This window comes from Oenanthe melanoleuca, chromosome 14, assembly GCF_029582105.1.
Source record: "Oenanthe melanoleuca isolate GR-GAL-2019-014 chromosome 14, OMel1.0, whole genome shotgun sequence".
In the NCBI taxonomy this organism is placed as follows: Eukaryota; Metazoa; Chordata; class Aves; order Passeriformes; family Muscicapidae; genus Oenanthe; species Oenanthe melanoleuca.
The window spans coordinates 7,774,353-7,780,352 of record NC_079348.1 but is presented as its reverse complement, the minus strand read 5'-3'; positions in this window follow the sequence as shown (position 1 = coordinate 7,780,352).

Genomic DNA, 6,000 nt, shown 5'->3' with positions numbered 1-6,000 from the left:
GCCCAAACTCTTCTGGGATTGGCTTTTCCACAGGGAGCTGCTCCCCCCTTCCACTGAACTGGCTGGCCAGGAATCCTTCCTGCTCTCCCAAAACTGCTGAGAGGAACAAAACTTCCCTGCTCATTGAGATTTGTAGCGTTTTGTCCAAAATTCCTCCTTTTCCTCCATCTTGGAGCACCACTTCTTCTATTTTTTCCATGGACAGAATTAAAGAATCAAGTACAGAGGGGTCAGTACCTGGTGTGGGGATGCAGGAGGAAAACAAGGAATTCTTGCAGAATCCTGGGATGGTTCCTTCCACTACCACAGTCCTGGAGAGCTTCTTCCAAGCCTGAACACAAAGAGAGAAAACAATTAACACTGAAAATTAACAAACAGGATTTTTTTTTTGGGGAGAATCTACTTTAATCTTTTTCAACCCAGCCTTTAAAGAAGCTCCTCTGACTCAAACATGATTGGAAAGCACCCAGCTCTGGCTGCACTTCCAGCAGCCCAAATGTGTGACCTTGGATGACACCAATCTGCCAGAAAAGCAGGAAAAAGAAAAGGTGTTGCTGATATTTATTTATTTCCTGCTCTGATTCCTCATCCATCATCAGGGAAATTCGCTCTTGGCAGTGCCGGCCACTTCCTCAAGAGCAGCCAAGGTGACCACGAAAATTAGCATCAAATCCCACCAGGTTTTCCATCATGGACACGTTGTTTTTCACTGGACACAAACCCTGAGGTGTTTCCCTGTTATTCTGCATCCACAGGGGTCAGGTTGTTACTCCAGGCATCGCTCTGTGACGGATTTTCCAAATGGGAAAGTGAAATTTTGTGTTTCACCAGAGAATATTTTTGCCCAACTGAGCAACTCAAACTGGCTGTGCTGCTTCAGATAGCAGACAGCAAAACTCTGTTTTCACACTCCTTAAAAATAATTTTTTTGCTTCATGAGAAGTCCTGGAGGAGCAGATTTTGGTCGTGGTTGAACAGCACCTCGTGGGTTTGGCCAAGCTGGGAGTGTGAGGAATGAGGTGGAAAAACATCCTGGAGAGATGCTCAGGCACTTTGCTGAACTAATCCAAAGTTTTCCAGGGAAATCCCAATTTTCCCAGTGAAATCTGGCTCGTTTCTGCCACCAAAAGGGATTTGCAGATGGATTCAAACCTAAAAAAAAAAAAAAAAAAAAAAAAAAAAATCCATCAGGTTTAGGGATAAATGTGGCTGTTCACCAGGAGCACCCACGGCCCTGCTGGAGCTCCCACCCCTGGAATTCCCAGCTGGGGAGTGCAGGGATGCTCTGGGAAAAGGGAATTTTTCATCCCAAAATCACTGAGGTTGGAAAAGCTCCAAACCCACCCAGCTGTGCCTGATCCCCACCCAGAGCACTCAGTGCCACCTCCAGGAATTCCTGGGACACCTCCAGGCATGGGGACTCCAAACCTCCCTGGGTAATTCCAATGCCTGAGCACCCTTTCCATGGGGAAATTCTCCCAAAATCCAGCCTGAGTCTCCCCTGAGGCTGTTCCTCTCCTCCTGTCCCTGTTCCCTGGAGCAGATCCCAAATCCCCCCCAGCTGTCCCCTCCTGTCAGAACCAAAAATTCCCCCTGCTCCCCTTTTTCTCCAGGCTGAGCCCCTTTCCAGCTCCCTCCTCTTTGTTTCACACCAGGAATGTTCAGCCCCCAATTCCAGAGGGTTTGGAATCCCTGGAGGTGTCCGAGGAATTCCTGGATTCCCTCAGGACTGCTGGGCTGGGCACTCAATGACCTTGGAATTCTTCTCCATCCTAGAAGATTCTGGGATTCCCATCCCCAGGCAAGACTTTGAAGGCAGAGCCAGTGGGAGCTGTAATTAATCAGGGTTAATTAATGAAGTGCTATTAAAGTTGGAACATCATGCAGGGATGCTCACCAGGGCAGAGTCCAGGGAATTCTGAGCTTGGAGGGAAGCTGAGGAGCACCTGGTGGTCCCTGAGCCTGTGGGATCCTCATCCTCAAGGAATAAAGAGAATAAAAGTGGGGAAAATCCCCAGATGGAAATTCCCTGCAGGGATAACCCCAGTGGTGAGCTGGGGTGGAATCCCAGCATCCAGAAAGTTGGAAAACATCTTCGAGCCCAGCCAGGAACATAAATCATGTTGGGATTGGGCAGGGGTGGGGGGCACTAGAGGGCACTGTCGCCTGCAGATCGTGACAGGGAGGACTGAACGATATCCCGATATCCCAGCCCTGCATCCCGACCTTGGAGTGAGACACTGGGCTGAAAAAACCAGCATTTTTAAAAGTAAAAATAAATTAAAAAATAATAATGATGATAATAATGCCAACAACAACAATAATAATTTAAATATATATCTCCTTATATCAGGTATTTAATAGCACAGTATCATAGATTTAAAATAAAACCTTCTCAGGCTGCAGGGGGATGCTGTGGGGGATCTCTGGGTGCAATATCCAAACCTTTTCTCCCCGAATGTTGCAATAAATGGGATTTTTAACATCTCCCAAAGCAGTCAGCCTCGGGCCAGCTCCAAAAGTAGCTGAGGGATTTCCTGAGTGACCTCACACCCCTGAGTGACCTCACACCTGAGTGACCTCAGTCCTGAGTGACCTCATACCCCTGAGTGACCTCACACTCCTGAGTGACCTCACACCTGAGTGACTTCACAACCCTGAGTGACCTCATACCCTGGAATGACCTCAGTCCTGTGTGACCTCACATTCCTGAGTGACCTCACACCTGAGACCCTGCTGCTCCTGCTGCTCCTGCTGCTGCTGCTGCTCCTGCTGCATCCATCAGGTGCTGGAGCCCATCCCAAACTCCCCAGGGTTTGTTCTGCTGGAATCACCTGGCAGGAAATGAGCTCCCCCCACCTGGAGCTGCGTTCAGAACTTTTCCCAGGTGTGGGGTGATGTGAGCTCAGGATGATCTGGGAGGTTTCCATGGAAGCCACAGGCTCCTGCTGCTGGTTGGATACCCAGGAGAAATGGGAGAAACAGTTTTTGGGGACCCCCACCACAGCTGGGTCATCCTGGTGCACCCTCACACCCCCCCAGCCAGATTTTATCTCACAGAGATTTATTTCCAGTCTTCTTTTCAAGACATGATGTCAGGATTCTAATAACCTGACTGAGGCAAATCCTGGCTGGAGTTACCATTGTGTTTATCAATTTCCTCCTCTCTTTTCTTTCCTTGTCTCCATTAATCATGGGACAGCACCATGGAAAAGTGCTGTTAGCCCGACCTCCCAGCCAAGGCAGCCTGCTCCCTGCTCCACCAGGCTATTTTAAAAATCCCCCAGGGATCAGAGTGGTTGGATCACAGGAGTGAGGAGTGGAAAAGTCCTCTGAGCTCATGGCAGGCTGCATGCCCCAGGCTGGGCTCCCACTCGGGAGATTTTCCTGCTCGGAGCAGAGCAGAGCTCGCACTCAGCTTGTGCTGATGCCACGCTGGAAGGAAGGAGGCGCAGTGCTGGCTCAGCTGCTGAGGGCTTTGGGGCTGATCTGGGGATGGGATGGAGGATTGGGACCATGGGGACACAGGATGCTGCTCCTGGGAGCTGCCTTGTCCTGCTCCAAACCTCCCAAACCTCCCGATGCTGTTCCGGCTCTGGGGCTGGTGAACAACGTGGGCAGCCCAGACGTGGGCGGCTAATTAGCTGCAGCACGGCTTTAATTGGTTCTGGGGCAGACATGGCTCAGATCTCGTGATCCCCACGCCTGCTGTGCTCCCCTCTGGCACCCTGCAGGGGCTGGGATGGGGCTGGGGGCTCCTGGGGTGCCCTCGATCCTCAGCTCTGCCCCAGCCTTATCTGCCTGCAGTGATCACAAATAATTGGTGGCTCCCCAGTGGCCTGATCTAATAGCAGCACGAATAAAGTTATTTTGAACAGTTGTTCATGAGTTCATCTCCTGGAAAGCCTCAAGCCCAGCTGTTGCTGTGCTTTTGATTAAAAAAAAAAAAAAAAAAAAAAAAAAATATTAAACTCAAACTGGGGATTATCGGGGCTAAGCACGTCTCACCCCTCCCTCCTCCCCGTGTCAGGTGCCCGGGCGGGTTATAAACCCCTCTTTGTGCGCGGCTGCCTCGGGCCGCTCTCCCGGAGCTGGCACCGGCACCGCCGCGATTGGCAGCGCTCCGGAATGCGGGAGAGGGACGGGGAGAGGGGCGGGGAGAGAGGGATGGGGAGAGAGGGATGGGGAGAGAGGGATGGGGAGAGAGGGATGGGGAGAGAGGGATGGGGAGAGAGGGATGGGGAGAGAGGGATGGGGAGAGAGGGATGGGGAGAGGGATGGGGAGAGATGGGGAGAGGGATGGGGAGAGAGGGACGGGGAGAGAGGGATGGGGAGAGAGGGATGGGGAGAGATACAGGGAGAGGGATGGGGAGAGATACAGGGAGAGGGTGGGGAGAGGGGGACGGGGAGAGAGGGATGGGGAGAGAGGGATGGGGAGAGAGGGATGGGGAGAGGGATGGGGAGAGAGGGATGGGGAGAGAGGGATGGGGAGAGAGGGATGGGGAGAGAGGGATGGGGAGAGAGGGATGGGGAGAGAGGGATGGGGAGAGAGGGATGCGGAGAGAGGGATGGGGAGAGGGATGGGGAGAGAGGGATGGGGAGAGAGATTCAGGGAGAGGGATGGAGGGAGAGGGAGGGGGAGAGAGGGATGGGGTGTGTGATGGAGGGAGAGGGATGCAGGGTGATGGATGCAGGGTGATGGATGCAGGGTGATGGATGCGGGGTGAGGGACGCGGGCAGAGGGACGCAGCAGAGGGATGCTGGCAGCTCCGGCAGCTCGCCGTGCCTGGCCCCGCTGGCAGCAGCGCCCGCGGCAGCCTCAGCAGCCTAATGGTCGCCCAGGCTTCCGGCCAAGAGCATTTGTTAATGGTCAGGGCCTGGGGAGCTGCGCGGGGAGAGGAGGATCGAATTCGGCAGGGAGAGGGGGAGGAGGGAGCGGGGATGGGATGGGATGGGATGGGATGGGATGGGATGGGATGGGATGGGATGGGATGGGATGGGATGGGATGGGATGGAATGGGATGGGATGGGATGGGATGGGATGGGATGGGATGGGATGGGATGAGAGGATGGGATGGGATGGGATGGGATGGATGGAATGGGATGGGATGGGATGGGATGGGATGGGATGGGATGGGATGGGATGGGATGGGATGGGATGGGATGGGATGGGATGGGATGGGATGGGATGGGATGGGATGGGATGTGAGAGCTGTGGGGATCTCCAGCCCGCAGGAAGGGGCTGGGGACGGTGTGATGGCGAGGGAGCTGCAGCACAAACGTGTCCCCAGAGCCCCGCAGTGGCCGTGTCCCCTCCCTGTCACCCCGCAGGGCTGCCCGGGAGATCCCCGGGCTGTGCTCCTCTCCCGACCTCTGCAGGCTCCAGGCTCTGCTTTTCCCCCGTCCCAGTCTCTGATAACCCAGGACGGGAATGTCCCCCCTGTCCCGCCCCGAACAATCAGAGCTGAGGCTCCAAAAAATCCGCGCTGGAGCAGCCAGAGCGGGGATGAGCCAGCTCCCAGCTGGATTTGGGATTTTGTGCCACCCCTGTGCCCGGCACAGCTCTCACCAACATCTGGCCGCACAGCTGGACGCACATCTGGATGGGGGAGGCGCGGGGTCAGCCCCTTCCCGTATCTGCGGGTTTTTGGGCTCTGGCTGCTCCCAAACCCTGCCCAGAGCAGCCCCGAGGTCTGGGGGAATTCTTGCTGGGGCAGAACAATCAGGCCTGCGCATTCAGGGATGTTCTTGCTGAGACAGGATAATTAGGGAGAGGATAGGGACAATGAGGAGGAGTTTCACACTTAACCTCCCTTGTCCAATCAATTAGGTAGGAGCAGAGTCACAAGGAGATCCCACCCCTCCTGAATAAAGACAATTTTCAAATCAGAGCGATGAACTCGCACCAATAATTACCCAAAGGTTGGCAAAGCTCGGGAGCAATGCAGTGAAAAAAGTCAAAATGAGCAGAAAAAAATCGATACGTTCCAGGCTGAACAT